This window comes from Miscanthus floridulus, chromosome 8, assembly GCF_019320115.1.
Source record: "Miscanthus floridulus cultivar M001 chromosome 8, ASM1932011v1, whole genome shotgun sequence".
NCBI lineage: Eukaryota > Viridiplantae > Streptophyta > Magnoliopsida > Poales > Poaceae > Miscanthus > Miscanthus floridulus.
The window spans coordinates 169,284,983-169,299,817 of NC_089587.1; the positions used below are offsets into that span (position 1 = coordinate 169,284,983).

Consider the following 14,835-nt stretch of genomic DNA (forward strand, 5'->3'; position numbering starts at 1 on the left):
TGATTTATGCTTGATGCTACAGTAATTTAAGGAGGAATTAAGGCTCACAGGGGGGCTGCAGCCCCCCCCCCCCCCCCCCCCCCCCCCCCCCCTTGATCCGCCAATGAACATAGGTGCACCTCCTCCGCGTGGACACGCAAAACCTGTGGGATAGTGGGCTGCTGTCGGGCCGGGCTAGGCCAGGACGTCACGGACGTTTCGGCGCTATGCGTGGGCCCCTGAAGCAATTTTTTTTAATCCGAGGAGGACCCCACCGGCAGCCACATACACCCTCGCTCTACGGTTGTAACATTTTTTCATGATTTTTACACACTTTGCGCCGGTCGGGTTTCGAACCCGTGACCTCTCGCTCGCGCGTAAACTCGTCCACCACTGCACCTCATGATCACTCGTGTCTACGTTCCATTTTGGTTTCCCACATATTATACAAAATTGAGCATAAATTGATTATTTGAGGCCCTAAACTAATTTAAATGAAAAAGTTGTCAACTACAAAGTTTTATAACTTTTCGAGATCTACAACTTTCATTTTGGTAGTTTCTCCATCCGAGATCGTTTACAAAATTTAAATTTCAAATTTGAGAAATTCAAACGTAGTTTTACATGACAAGATGATTTCAAATCAAAAAGTTATCAACTACAAAGTTTCATAACTTTTTGAGATCTACAAATTTCATTTTTGCTGTTTGTCCATCCGAGGTCATTTAAAAATTTCAAATTTCAAATTTTTTGAAATTCAAATGTAGTTTTCCTTGACAAGATAATTTCAAATTAAAAAGTTGTCAACTACAGAGTTTCATAACTTTCCGAGATCTACAACTTCTATTTTGATTATTTATTCATCCGACATAGTGGTAGTAACATTGTTCATAAATGTTACATATCCCTCTTATTGTTTATGAAACTATAAGAGAGATACGTAAATTTTGTGAACAATGTTATTACCACTTTATCGGATAAAGAAATGACCAAAATAAAACTTGTAGATCTTGATAAGTTCTGCAACTTCTATGTTCATGATTTTTTCATCTGAAATCAAATAGTGTTCCAAAATAACTTGAAATTTAAAATTTAAATAGATAAAACACGGTCATATGAAAATATGGATAAAATAATAGTGGTAAGAACACAATAAATTGATAGGGCATGATTTTAGAAAATTTTAGAAAAAAAAATCATCAAATTTGAAGTTAGTATGAGGGAGAAAGACTAGTTACAAGTTTTAGCCAGAGATTAAAAAGAGAAATCAGAGTTCTTCAATAATTTCAATTTTTAATTTCAAACAGTATTTTCAAGTAGTAAATGATCTCAACTAAAAAAGTTGTCAACTATAAAGTTTCATAACTTTTCGAGATCTATAACTTTCATTTTGATTGTTTCTCCATTCGAGGTCGTTTACAAAATTTGAATTTTAGTGCTTAATTTTTAATACTCGGCGTGTATTTGTAGAGGCACTTCAATATTGAGCCGCCCCTACAAATCCGATTTATAGGGGCGGCTGGATTTAGAGCCGCCCCTACAAATTGGGCCATTTGTAGGGGTGACTGATAACACCGGCCACCCCTACAAATCCATTTGTAAGGGCGGCTCATTTGGCAACCATTTGTAGGGGCGGCTCAATATAGAGCCGTCCCTATAAAGAAAGCAAGACGTTACTACAAATTGTTTTTGTAGTAGTGGAAGTTTCCATATCTTGAGTATGAGTAGCTCTGAACATGACTTGCATAAAGGAAAGGGATTGCTAGTCTGGTGCGGGAGAAGTGACCTTACGAGCGGATGGAGCTGCAATTGGCGTTCATACCAACGGATGGAGAGCTCTGGAGCAGCTTCGAGTAGCTGCAGAGCGCAGGGAAACTACCAATGTCACCATCACTACGTAAGCTTTTGTACCCTTGCAAATACTAGCTTCTATTCCTGCTCCTAATTAAGCTAGTATAACGACTGCACACAAGGAGCTGTTCAGCTGATGGTTTCTGTGACTGATAAGCCGACTGAAACTGATTTATTGTGAGAAAAAAACATTATTTCATGACTGATAAGCCAGGCTGATAAGATTTTCAGTCAACTGCTCTTGTTATCCTGGTAACTTCTCCTGAAACTACATTTTTAATGCTTCCGATGGCATGAAAATGGAAAGCGACAGTTCAGTATCAAAGTGATCCTCCGGAAGAACAATTTGCAGATCAGAAGTCCCAACTTTGCATTAAACAGAGGAAACTAGTAGCAACGAGACTAGCCAGTTACGGCCAGTCAGCTTAGGACAACGTTTCCGATATGCGTATAATAGCGTAGTAAGTATATGATTTTTTATTCTTTAATACATTTTCATATGTAAAGTGTTATAAAATATGTTGCCAGCGGTTAGGACCTTTCCCTCTCCGTCTCTCAGGATCAACATAGTAGATGAAAGTAGAACACATAGACAAGAAATAGGGAGACTATTCTTTATTCCTCTGAATATTGGTCATTACAACATAGAGCTCCCACGTATATATAGCCCCTGCCAAGGCCTAAGAGTTTGGTAAAAGCCCACATACAAACGGATTAGGATTATGATTCATCTTCTCCTTTCCTTCTACAATAAAGCCCGTATGTTTTACAACACTCCTCCTTGGACGATTACCACGATATGCACATGCCTCGTTAAAAGCTCCATCCGAAAACCCAGTGAAAAAATGGTTCATGGAGAAAAGAGTACATCACATTCGTTAATTGCATTGCAAATGTTGTCTCATTAAAAACCTTGTGTGAGAAACCTTCAAGTAAAAACTCACATAGGGAAAAAGAGTGCAACATTCAACCTTCTTGGTCATTAATTCAGCGGAATATTGTATTCTTCGTGAATAGATAGTGATCTTCATGATCTATGCATAAACTTTAATGTTTTAGCAAATATTATCCACTTGATATTCATAATTTTAATGGTTTACCTTCAAGGTAGATTTAATCAAATATTCTCCCTCTCATAAAGCCATACTTTGAACTTCATGCTCAAATCACACTTTTCATAACCATGTGTTTAATTAATGGTATGCAGTACCACAATACTATATCTTTCAAAAGTTGACTCATAATTCTTCTATGAATTATAATATGGGTATAACAAGAGCAATATGCTTCATGCATAATGGCCGCTTACTAGTTGTGCAAAACAAATAAATTTTATCCTTCAGGATAATAAATCATTTCAGAGAATTATGGGGGTAAATAAGTTAATATTCAATATCTTCTAGATAGCGTATCAAACTTATACTAGAATTTGAATACTTATAATTCTTTCTTAGTGGATTTTCAAATTATATTTTATACAAATCTTTGGGATTTTGATTGTACCACTAAATAATAAATCCAGTCTTGCATTTGGCATTTAGGGGATAATTCAATCGCCAAAATCATCATTATCATTATTCTTGTACCTTCTATGGTATTTTAGAGGATATCAACACTTTGTTGCTAGCTTTACAATATACACTTTTTAAGTGTTTGTATGACACCTTCATGGTGTTTATGATTCCTCATTTTCTTTCTTCCGGGTCTATATTCACTTCTGGGATTAATGATGTTTATTCAAGAATCGACTGATAAATTCTTTATGGATTAACTCCTTCAAGGATATTCTCATTTTCGGTGAATAAAATTTCTCTTCTATGAGATAAATTCTCTACTACATGAGAGATTATTATGTGATATACACAATCAGTGGCGAATCTAGGATTTCAATCATGGGGGTACGGACGAAAACGATATAGTTCATCAACATGGACATGACATAATTAAATCACTAAATGATGATAAAATAGTTGCGATTATATATAGATGGAACAAGTTACATGTTTCCATAATTCCATTACATGTTTCCAACTAAATCTTATAAATTATAGTATGATAGAAACTAAAGCTTCACACTCCGTTCCGCCCTGGCTTGAAAGCGTTTAATGATATCTTCGTTGGTTACACGTCGGAAAAATTCACGCTCAATAAATGTGACCAAACAATCATTTAAGTATTGATCTCCCATCTTATTCCGAAGCTTGGTCTTCACATGGTTCATTGCTGAAAATACTCTCTCAACACTTGCAGTAGCCAGGACCAATTTCAGCAATAAATAAACAAGCTTAAAGCGATCATGCTTCTTTGTCTCAACAAGTTTGATAGAGAGCTCATTAAGATTCTTCACTTGTCGAAAGCTTGTGTCGTTACGCATTTCAACAATAAACATATTAAGTTGCGAAGAAAGTTGGACCAAATCTGTACTTGTGAAATCTTGAGGATAAAACTTTGCAAGTTTAATAAGTTTTTCTTTGTCAAAAGAAGCAAATGAATTCGCTGGATTCAAAGCAGCCATGCAAACAAGAAGCTCTGTATTAACTTCATCAAACCTGCCACAATATCATAAGGAGAAAATAAATTATTATGAAAGGAAAAAAACAAAAAAAAAATGAACAGTAATAAAATAATAAGCAAGGTAGCATATATTATCAAACCTGCTATTGAGCTCTTGGAGTTGCATATCAATGACACTTAGAAACATTTCAACATGGAACCGATGAATATTCTTTACTTTCACAAAGTAGCATTTTGGTCTCTCCACAGGCACATAAAAACCATCCATATCAGGAACCTTGATTCGATGTTTAACACAAAAAGATGTGACATCCTTCAGAAAGGATTCCCATTCGTTGTCATCTCGCAGCACTTGCAAATGAAACTTAGTCATTTCAACAAGTTCAATAGCATTAAGAATGTCTTGATCCCTTCTTTGCAAAGCCTTGCATAACTCATCAGTATATCCAAATATACTAAGCAATAAGTGTGCCATGAATATAAAGTCAAATGACTCAATTACTTTCAAGCAATTTTGAGCTTTTATACGCTTAGACTGAGATTTATCTTTCGAGATCTTCCCAAGAACTTTCCGGAGTGTCGGATACATAGCAATAATACGAGAAATAGTCTTGTAGTGAGTTCCCCATCGAGTATCTCCTGGCCTACCAAGACCCATCTCTTGATTTAAACCTTGTCCTATTTCAATTTCACCCAGTTCTAAAGCTTCCAGAACCTCCTGTGTCTGGGCTTCTCTAAGCATGTGATGCTTTTTACAAGAAATCCCAACAATATTCAAAATAGTTGTGACACTATCAAAGAATGCAACACAGTCATCATTTTGTTTGGCAACAGCAACAAGAGTCAATTGGAGTTGGTGTGCAAAGCAATGAATATAGTATGCTGAAGGAGATTCATCCATAATTTTTGTTTTCAGCCCATTGATTTCCCCCTTCATGTTACTAGCTCCATCATATCCTTGACCACGGCATTTAGATAATGTCAATTTGTGGTCCATAAGAAGAGACACTATTGCATCTTTTAGTGTTGAAGAAGTAGTATCCTGAACATGAACAATACCAAGGAATCTTTCTGTAACCCTCCCTTTTTTATCAACATACCTTATGCAAAGAGCTAACTGTTCCTTTTGGTAAACATCACTAGATTCATCAGCAAGTATAGAAAAGTAGTCATCTCCAAGATCTTCAATGACAATTTTGCTAGTTTCTTTGGCACAACAATTAATGATATCTGTTTGTATGGAATGGGCAGTCATCTGACAATTCTTGGGAGCATTTGCTAAAGTAACCTTTCTAACTTCTTCAAACATTTCTCCCGATCATTTCAGGAGTTCCTTAAAATTTCCCATATTGCTAGATGTGTCACTTTCATGATGTCCCCGACAAGACAGCCCTTGACGCAAAAGATACCTCACACAACCAATTGAGTAGGTTAAGCGAGCCTTATATTTAACTTTTTCTTCTGTGGTGTGTTTAATGTAATGACTTGCTATTGATCTTTTTGGTCTAATGAAATTATTAAATTTGCCAAAAGCTTCATTATGGGTACTTGTAATGCCTCCAACATGCAAGTCAAGTTTATCAGGCTGGTTCCATTTTCTAAACCCACTATTCACAAAAGCATCACCACCAACATAATTAGTTGTGTCCGCAAACAAATAACAAACAAAGCAGAAGGCAGCATCCTTTTCCACACTGTACACAAGCCAATCATACTTGTCAAACCATCTAACAGGAAAGCGGCGCTTACCACCAATTTGTCGTTGTGGAAAATTATATGTCCTTGGCTGGCATGCAGGCATGGCCCTTTTGCAATATATCCTCTTCTCACTGCATCTTGCTCATTTGCAGAATATTGGATGATGGGGATCCTCTTTCCAGGATCATGGGGAAGACGGTCAACATCATAAACTCCCTCTTTTGTCTCTTGTGCCTCATGTATTTCTTCCTCACCAGGATTTTCATGTCTTGCTTCTTGATCTTCTGTCTCCTGTGTCTCGTGTATTTCTTCCTCAAAAGGATTTTCTGGTCATGCTTCTTGATTTGGAGTGGACAAAGATACCTTTTTTGCTTTCTATTTCTGAGCATGAGCATTCCATAGAGATGCAAGATTGTTATTCCTCTTCATGCTGTTTGATGTTCTGCAATAATAAAATTAAATACATACTGATCACTGAGTACTCTAGGGACAAATATTTTCTAAGAAAATAATTGGTCAAATTAGAAGAGGAATTCCGCAAACCATAACTATTGATTACTGAACTATTGTCTAATGATTGGTCGGAATGAAACAAGACTGAATTTTACCGTTTGCATCAGGGGAAGCAGTCAAGCAGTGTCGGACTGCTGGATGGATCGGCGGCAGCGCCTCAGCCGGCCAGCCGACAGCATCTCAGCGACGTCGCGACGAGGGTTTCTGTCTTTCCAGCTGCCGGCGGGCGGGCGGGGTTGAGGAAGGAAGTCGCGTCGTTTCGTCTGGCTGTTCGAGTGTTCGGCAGATTGCTTATACATCAATACGTGTTGTGCAGTTTGGAACTGGGCTGTTGTTGGGCCAAGAAAGCAACGAATGTAGAGTGTTCGGGCTGTCATATGGGCTGAGCAGGCTAGGCGGCTAGCAATTGTATTTAACAATGTATTATACATGTACAAGGTATTAAATGATATATATACTTGGTGTTTTTCCAGAAATTTTGGGGGGACAGCTGTACCCCCATGCACCTACTGTAGATCCGCCCCTGTACACAATGAGATAATGTTATTCGCTATAAAGTCATTTGATGACTCCATTCCTTGTAGGACATGCTCTTCTTGAGACTTCAATATTCATTCATGAATATATTCTAGGGATTTTGGTGTTTCTGCCCCTACTCCAAAGCACAATGATGATTTTAACCCTTCTTTTTTAACTTTGTAATTTTACCCTCGCTATTTACAAGCGAAGCAGTCGTTTGCCCCTACTTTTAACACCGTTTGGACTGGTGGGATTAAATGGCCAAAAAAAGGGACCTTGACAAAGTGACAGCACTGCCCCTCCTCCTCCTGAGTCACTCGAATCGGCACACGGGAAGGAAAAAGGGTCGGGCTCAGGCACTTTCCCATCCGGAGTCGAGACATAGGATTCGACCGCTCCAGCGGCGAGGTGTGCCCGTCGCCCTTCCCCTCCCCCACCCCCTCCCCCCGGCTCGCACCCCAGCTCGCGGTGGGTGCCCCCAGGGGCGCGCTCACGGCCTGAGCAGGTAGGCAACCGTCGGCCGGCGGCGGCTCCCCCAGCTGGCGGGGCCGGCCACCTTCCCCGGTGGTGGCATCCCCACCCCTGACCCTGCCTCTCCACCCCTCGCAGCAACAAGGCGAGGCGGTGGTGCGGGTACTGCTCTTGACAGGGCTTCAATTGCTCAGAGGGAGACGGATTGGGAGGAGTAGTTGCAGGATTTGTGGTTCGGGGAGAGGATGAGCGGAGGAGATGGCGTGTTTTGGTTGAATCTGAAAAAAAATTGATAGAGAGAGGTGTGATGTCAAGATAGTGATGTTGAAGCTTGGGGATTTTTTAGATGGATTTAGTGTGTTGCTGGCTGCCGCTGTTATTGGTTGGAGAGAAAGAAGCTAGCTAGGTGGATCATCTGCTACTGGCGCTTGCAGGCAGGAAGAAGGAAGAGCTACTGGTTGCTGCTAAGGAAGAGAAATTGATGCGGGAAGCTCTGGTTCTTTCTTTTTTGATTAATGCTTAGTGTTGGGCGAAAAAGCAAGCTATCCTGTCTTTGAATGGGGATTTTATCTTGTAGAATTTGAGGGAAGTCTTAGGTCTAGATTAAGAGTTTGGCATAAATTAGCCTTTTCAGTGTCGACTCATTTGAGGGACGTTTGCATATAATATTCACAATTTATTCTTCCATTTATGACCACGTGGAAAAACAAACAACTCACGTTGAGCAATGCTCACCAAAGCATAAAAGTTGTTGGTTAAAGCTCTTTTCCAATCTAAAATTTATAATAAGGCTATACGTTGCACAAGAGATATTTCTAATTTCGTATCTAACTTGTGCACGGAATGTCCAAACATTGTTGAAGACCTTTGGATCTCTTAAGCACATCACATGTGAAAGTAGGGGTAAAAACATAAATGTTATAATAAAATATGGGTAAAAACGTATGGGCAAAGTTATCCGTTTGTTCAAAAGTTAACACTGTTAGAGGGACTTCATTGACCAAGGGTAAAGTCTTTCTTCGTTTTGAAATCGCGGGGGTAAAATGACAAAGTTAAAAAAAAACGAGGGCAAAATCACAAATGCGCTTCAAAACAGGGGTAGAAATGCTTAAGCCCCTATATTCTACCTTAGACTTCTTAATACTTATATGAGATTTAATATTCGTATGTTGCGATTTATATTCTTCAGGAATTATATGAATTTTCATAATCACTTATTAACTGCATATTTCATATTCATTCATTTCATTTGCCAGAGATATAGCAGAACATTTATTTCTTCTTAGTAGGAGATACAACCTCATTTGCCTTCTTCGTTGACTTGATATAATCGCTATAGGCGACTTTGACATGGACTTTATTTTTCGGATCCGGGTTCTCGTAAGAGAAACATTTGCAATTATAAAGGTACCATTTTTGACCATTATTGTTTTCTCCCAATATTCTCATAATATGAGATAATTCCGTCTCTTTGTTATTTCCCAAACAAGAGATAATTTATTATTTTGTGTACCCAACACTATGAAGCGCGCTTAGTGTGTTGGATTTCATCTTTATGATGATCCTCTACATGAGGTGCTTGATCTTCTTCATGAGGTGTTCTCTTCATGATAATGGAGTTTATTCTTATTTTATTTCTATTCAACAAGTATACACTAAACTAAAACCCAAAGGCATCCTCGTAGATTTTAATTTGATAGTATACAATATTTAGATTACTACTAGTAAACACAACTTCTGGTTTACAACTTCAGGTTACTCCTCTCATTTTTCAAAATATCTGGCATATGCTCTACTTCATGCTTCATAAGAGCATTAGTCAAACTATTATTTGATTTAGTTCATGATATTGTTCCTGCTTCAAGCTTCAAGGAATGTTTTTCTCTTAATATTATTTTCCTTCTGTGAAAATATTTGGCATTCAAAATAGGATTTCTCTCTCCTCCTAATACCAATATTAGATCCTTTAGCATACTTCAAAAGATATCCGCTATCATAGGCTTAAAATAATACAAGTTCATGTATCTCCAACTACAAGTGAAGGCCCATTCATGTATGCTATGATGGAGTTTTATGTGAAATATTCATGCACATATTTAAACACGGGAGTTATTATTCATTAAATGTTGCGAGCTAGAATACATAAAGTGCACTTAAGAATGTTCAGTATTCCTACAAACTCAGGGATGTTCTCCCCCTGATTTGCACATATCATAGTTTAGAAAACTATTTCACTGTCTAGCTTCTTTATTATTTAGCTAAAAAATCGATCCAATTACTCATACATAAAAAATGGGAAAATTGTCTGGTGGACATCCAAAGTGATGGTCGTTTGCTGGCGGACACACCGTTTTGAGCAGTTTGCCAGAAGACACTCTGGTTCGGTGAAATTAGGCCACAGGGCACCGCGGACGGGTTGCAGCCGGTTGAGGAGAGAGAACAGCGGTGAAATGACATTCTTGCCCCTGCCGCTTTCTTCTTCCTCTCTTCCTTTCTCTTTTTTTCTGTTTCCTGTCCCTGCCACCCTCTCCGCCTCCCGCACCCGCCGTCACGCATCACGCCATTGCGGGCGGCTGCGCCTTCGACGCCCGCGCCTCCGGCGGCCCGCTTCGGTGTCGTGCCCCAGCCATGCGCCTCTGGTGGGCCACGCCTCCGGTGGCCTGCTCGCCCGCAAGCTAGCATGGCGCCCCTATTTTTGGCCTGCTGCTACTGCGTGTTGCTATTATGCCCCTGCTGCTACTGCGCAGCGAGCGCTTCCTGCTACTGCTACTGTGCTCCATCCTACAATTGGTTGTTTGCCTGTTCCTCGATCGTGTTGAAGCTCCAATCCACCCGGCCATAGGTGATCAAATGGACTGCGGTGGCACGCTGCAACTCCCGCCTGGTTTCTGGTTCCACCCATCAACGATGAGCTGGTGATGTACGATAGCCTGCTGCTCGCCGGCCTCCGTCCAGCTGCCCTGTTGCTGCCCCAATCTGCCATGCGGCGGCACCTTTCCAGATTTGGTGATAGAGGTGGAGGGAGGGAGATCTAGGTGGCGCTGGCGCAGCTGCTCCCGCCCCGGCAGTCGCCTATGGCGACCCATGAAGGACCACGAGCTATCGTCTCTGGGGACGGCAATGGAGACCAGGAGGTGGCACCTCTCCATGGCCCTCGCACTGCTCCTTCTCCGTCCCCTTGCCATGGTCGTGGCTGCTGCTGCTCTGCTTGCCATGGTCGCTGCTCCTGCTTGCCATGATCGCAGTGCACCAGCACGCATGCCCCACCACGCGTGCTGTCGTTCCACCTACATCCGCCCGCTCCTGTGGAGCTCCCCCTCCACTGCTCGAGCATCTTGACGCCGGGAGCATGTGGACCTCCGAGCAGCGTGGACCTCAAAGGACGACACAAGCGCGTGGACCTTCGAGGACAATGTGAGTGGGCATGGACCTCCGAGCAGCACGCGGAGGAGGTGGAGGAGGCCGGCTACATGGGACCTCCACTGCACGGGACCAGATGGCGGGCGAGGCCACTGGGGCTAGGGCGTGAGTGCTGCGCTCGTCGTGGTTACCAGGCCGAGATCGCCACGGCCTCCAGGACTGAACTCGCCCCTCCCCCATGGCTGGAGCTCGAGTAGAGGTCATGCTCGCCCCTGCTATGGCCTTGCATGCGTATACAGCACGAGGAGTCGACGAAGACGCCGTCACATCTGAGCCTTGCGTGCAGCAAGGTCCTCCACATAGTCTCGGGTAGCATCGCCATCATCGATGTCGTCCCTCCAGATGCCGATGTCCCGACGGCCATCGTTCGCTCCTTCAGTCCAAGTTGGGGGCGGACCCAACTATGGGTCAGGGGCACCGGATGTCCAAAACTAAATTTTCTCTCTTCTCAACCGGCTGAAACTAGGTTGCGATGTCCTGTGGCCTAATTTCAGTGAACCAGAGTGTCTTCTGGCAAACTACACAAAACGGGATGTCCACCAGCAAATGACCATAACTTTGGATGTCCGCCAGACAATTGCCCCTAAAAAAATGGACCATATACTTCAAAAGTATATAATACACAACATTCAATCTCACATGGAATTTCTTCTAGAATTTTTTAATTGCCATTAACGCAAAATTCTCCAAATGCCTTTTCTTCATAAACCCCAAATCATCATTAAATGTTTTATCTATCAACTCAATTTCCACTGTAGTCCAGCTAATTCAAGTGGGTCACTATAGCACCCGGTTTTAAGAACAAAACCAGATACACACCATATGTGAGCCCAAGAAGTCAAATGTCACATATAGCTACAAATAAGGGTAATATCAATAGAAAATGCTCAATATATAACGTACTTAGTACAAAGAATATAACCTCAGAGTATAGACAGCGGAAAGACAACTTCGATCTTCAGTGAAAACTCTAAATCTACAGGGACAACTGACTGGTTGATCACAAGCCTAATTCCTCCAAACTGTAGCAATCTGGTACCCATTCGAGATTTTCATCCAAATATTTAAAAAGTAAAACAAGCGTAAGTACATGTCGTACTCAACAAATATAACATGGGGTTCATGAGGCTCAAAAAGCTGACACTGGTTAACTGCGATTAGCCTTTAGTGAGTCATGATTTTAGCAAAGGAGTAGCAACAAGTTTATCACAAGCCCATATAAACTCATGATCAGGTAAACATGAATAATGAATAGCATAAACAATTAACCATTAGTGAGCATCTTCATCATCCATATCATCTGTGTTCATCATCTATTCCATAAGAGTTCTAAGGCTGCTCGTGACCGTGAGCACGGTTGATATACCAGTTTTACACTCTGCAGAGGTTGTACACTTTCACTATGAGTCGTGATTTACCCTTTCGCCCGAGGTGATCAGCCTCTTGACCCACTACCAAGGAAGATCGGCAGGGTTCAATATGAAGCCTTTCAAAGGTTCGTCTAACAAGTTAGGGTCATTAGATTTACTCAGCAAATAGATGTAGAGCCCCCCTTCCCAATGGCACATTGACACGCAGCCTATACACATGGGGACAGAGGCTGCACTATACCCGATTCGGCAAGCCATTCTTACGCCAATAAAGATAACCACTAACAAGCTAGAAAAGGTCCTCATACTGAGCTAAAGCCAGAGCCATATAGCCCTCACAGCTGTACTGTAAGTCCCGGATGATCACTTACAGATAAGTCCTTAGAGAGAGGAATCTAGAGCACCATAAAAATAGCCCAATGCTCTAGCCCCCTTGTTCCATATTGCTAAAAAGCATCTTTTAATGTTTATTGCATATACTATTAGTCAAGTTACAAGATCATGGTTGTAGTGTTACAAGATCATGGTTGTAGTTGAGCACTAGCAAAGCTACCCAATGCAATAATCCCAAAGGTGTCAAGGTACACGTACAAAGACTAGGATATCCTTAGTAGACACATGCAGTATGAATTAAATGATTAAAGGTGTATAGGACAACATGGATGATCCCATGCTATACTTGTCTTAAAAACCGATCCTTCGGTAAGCTTTAATCTTCAACGTTCTTCTTCTTTTTCTTCTTGATCACCATGTATATCTCACCGACTGACTGAACCATATATCACCAAACAAGCATCCATACAATCATACACGAAGCAGACAATAGATCTAAATTAGAACAATACACCAAACATAAAATCAAGATGAAAAGTTTGTAAAATGAATCTACGACTCGCTACGAACACATAGACGTGAAAAGCACTCTAATCGGAGCTACGGTTGAAAAGATACAACTACCGAGAAATCTACTCATGAAAGAAAAATATAAAACCATTAGCTTCATGTGTTTTAATTATATAAAAACATATATAATATATTTTATAGATAACATAAATTAAGTCAAACTTAGATTTGAATTATAAAACTAAAGTGAAAGAAATCATATTTTATTTATAAAACCTAACTGCATAAGTATTATTCAAATTAGAGTTTAAACCATAAAATTTCAGAAATAGTGACATGGTAACCACTGTTAGTAACACGTAGATCTCATCGCTATGAATCTAACGCAACTTGAATGGGGCAAAACGGATCTAAAACGTAGGAGATATGATTTAAACAAGTTTTCCTTTAATAAAATAATAGAATAAATCTAATCATGAATTTTAGAAGTTGAAAACACATCTAACAGTAGTATAAACATGTAGATTATGAAATTACGAACCTAACGCAATTTGAACGGATCAAATCGGAGTTAAAACGGAGAAGTTATGTCTAAAACAAAATTAGTGGCAAATTTGTTAATAACTAAAAACGTACTTTTGAAGTGAACCGACTAAAATACGCTTTTAAAAGAAGAAGATGAAGTCTGGGAAAACATTTTGGATGGCGGTCTTACCTAGGGGTACCTCGGCGGCGTAGGAGGAGCAAGACGGCAACGGCAACGGCAACGGCGACGGCGACGACGAGAGAAGGATGAGAAAAATCTGATTTACTATACGAGGGATTTCCCAAACTAGAGGCTCCCTTTACGGTAGTTTTGGTGTACTTTACCCAATGGGTTAGTTGATATATATAGGAAGAAAAACTCCCCACATCCACGTCCACTAGCGATATGATACTAATTGATGTTGCACCCTCCACATTTACTAATGGGCCTAAATAATCATTAAAGCCCATTAGTAAATAAATGCATGGGCCTTTATGATTTATTAGGATTATTGCACATGGGCTTTGAGCGTTGTTGGGAAAACATGATATTTTATTATTTTTGGAATTGATTAATTTCGTGGATAAAATAATTCTAGAAAAGTCTAGAATTGATATTTAAGCCACGAAAAATACTCCGAGACCTCCAAAAATTTGGAGAAAATTCTCAGAGACACTTTGGAACATGATGAACCCAAATAAAGTATTTGGAGCTCATAAAAAATTGTTGGGAACTTGGAACATAAAGATTAAGGTGAAGAAGGTAGGAATTAAATTCCAGAAAGAAGCTGGAAAATTTCTAGAGATAGATATTCGTCTACTAAACCTAAAAAAACACACATTTTGCACATAGAAATACGAGATGCGACCGGCATGAATGCAACAAACACGTTTCTACCTTATGATAAATTTTAAATTAATGAAATTTTTTATTTTTCTATGTTTTCATGTGCACAAAAAATCACAAATAAATCATTTTAACTCTATTTTCAATAGTGGCAAATTTTAGGGTGTTACAGTCACTTCTCTATTTAATTAATTTTAGATTAACCAAGTGCCCCTGATCTTAGGCTACTTGGTCGTAGACCAATGTATTGCTAATGCATGCAACGTATTGAAAATAAAATATTCC

General features: G+C 40.2%; 1 pseudogene; it reads right to left on the reverse strand.

The window, feature by feature from the left end:
* Nucleotides 1-3,892: 3,892 nt before the first annotated feature.
* On the reverse strand, nucleotides 3,893-10,694 carry LOC136470155 (uncharacterized; annotated as a pseudogene).
* Between the last annotated feature and the right edge of the window lie 4,141 nt (nucleotides 10,695-14,835).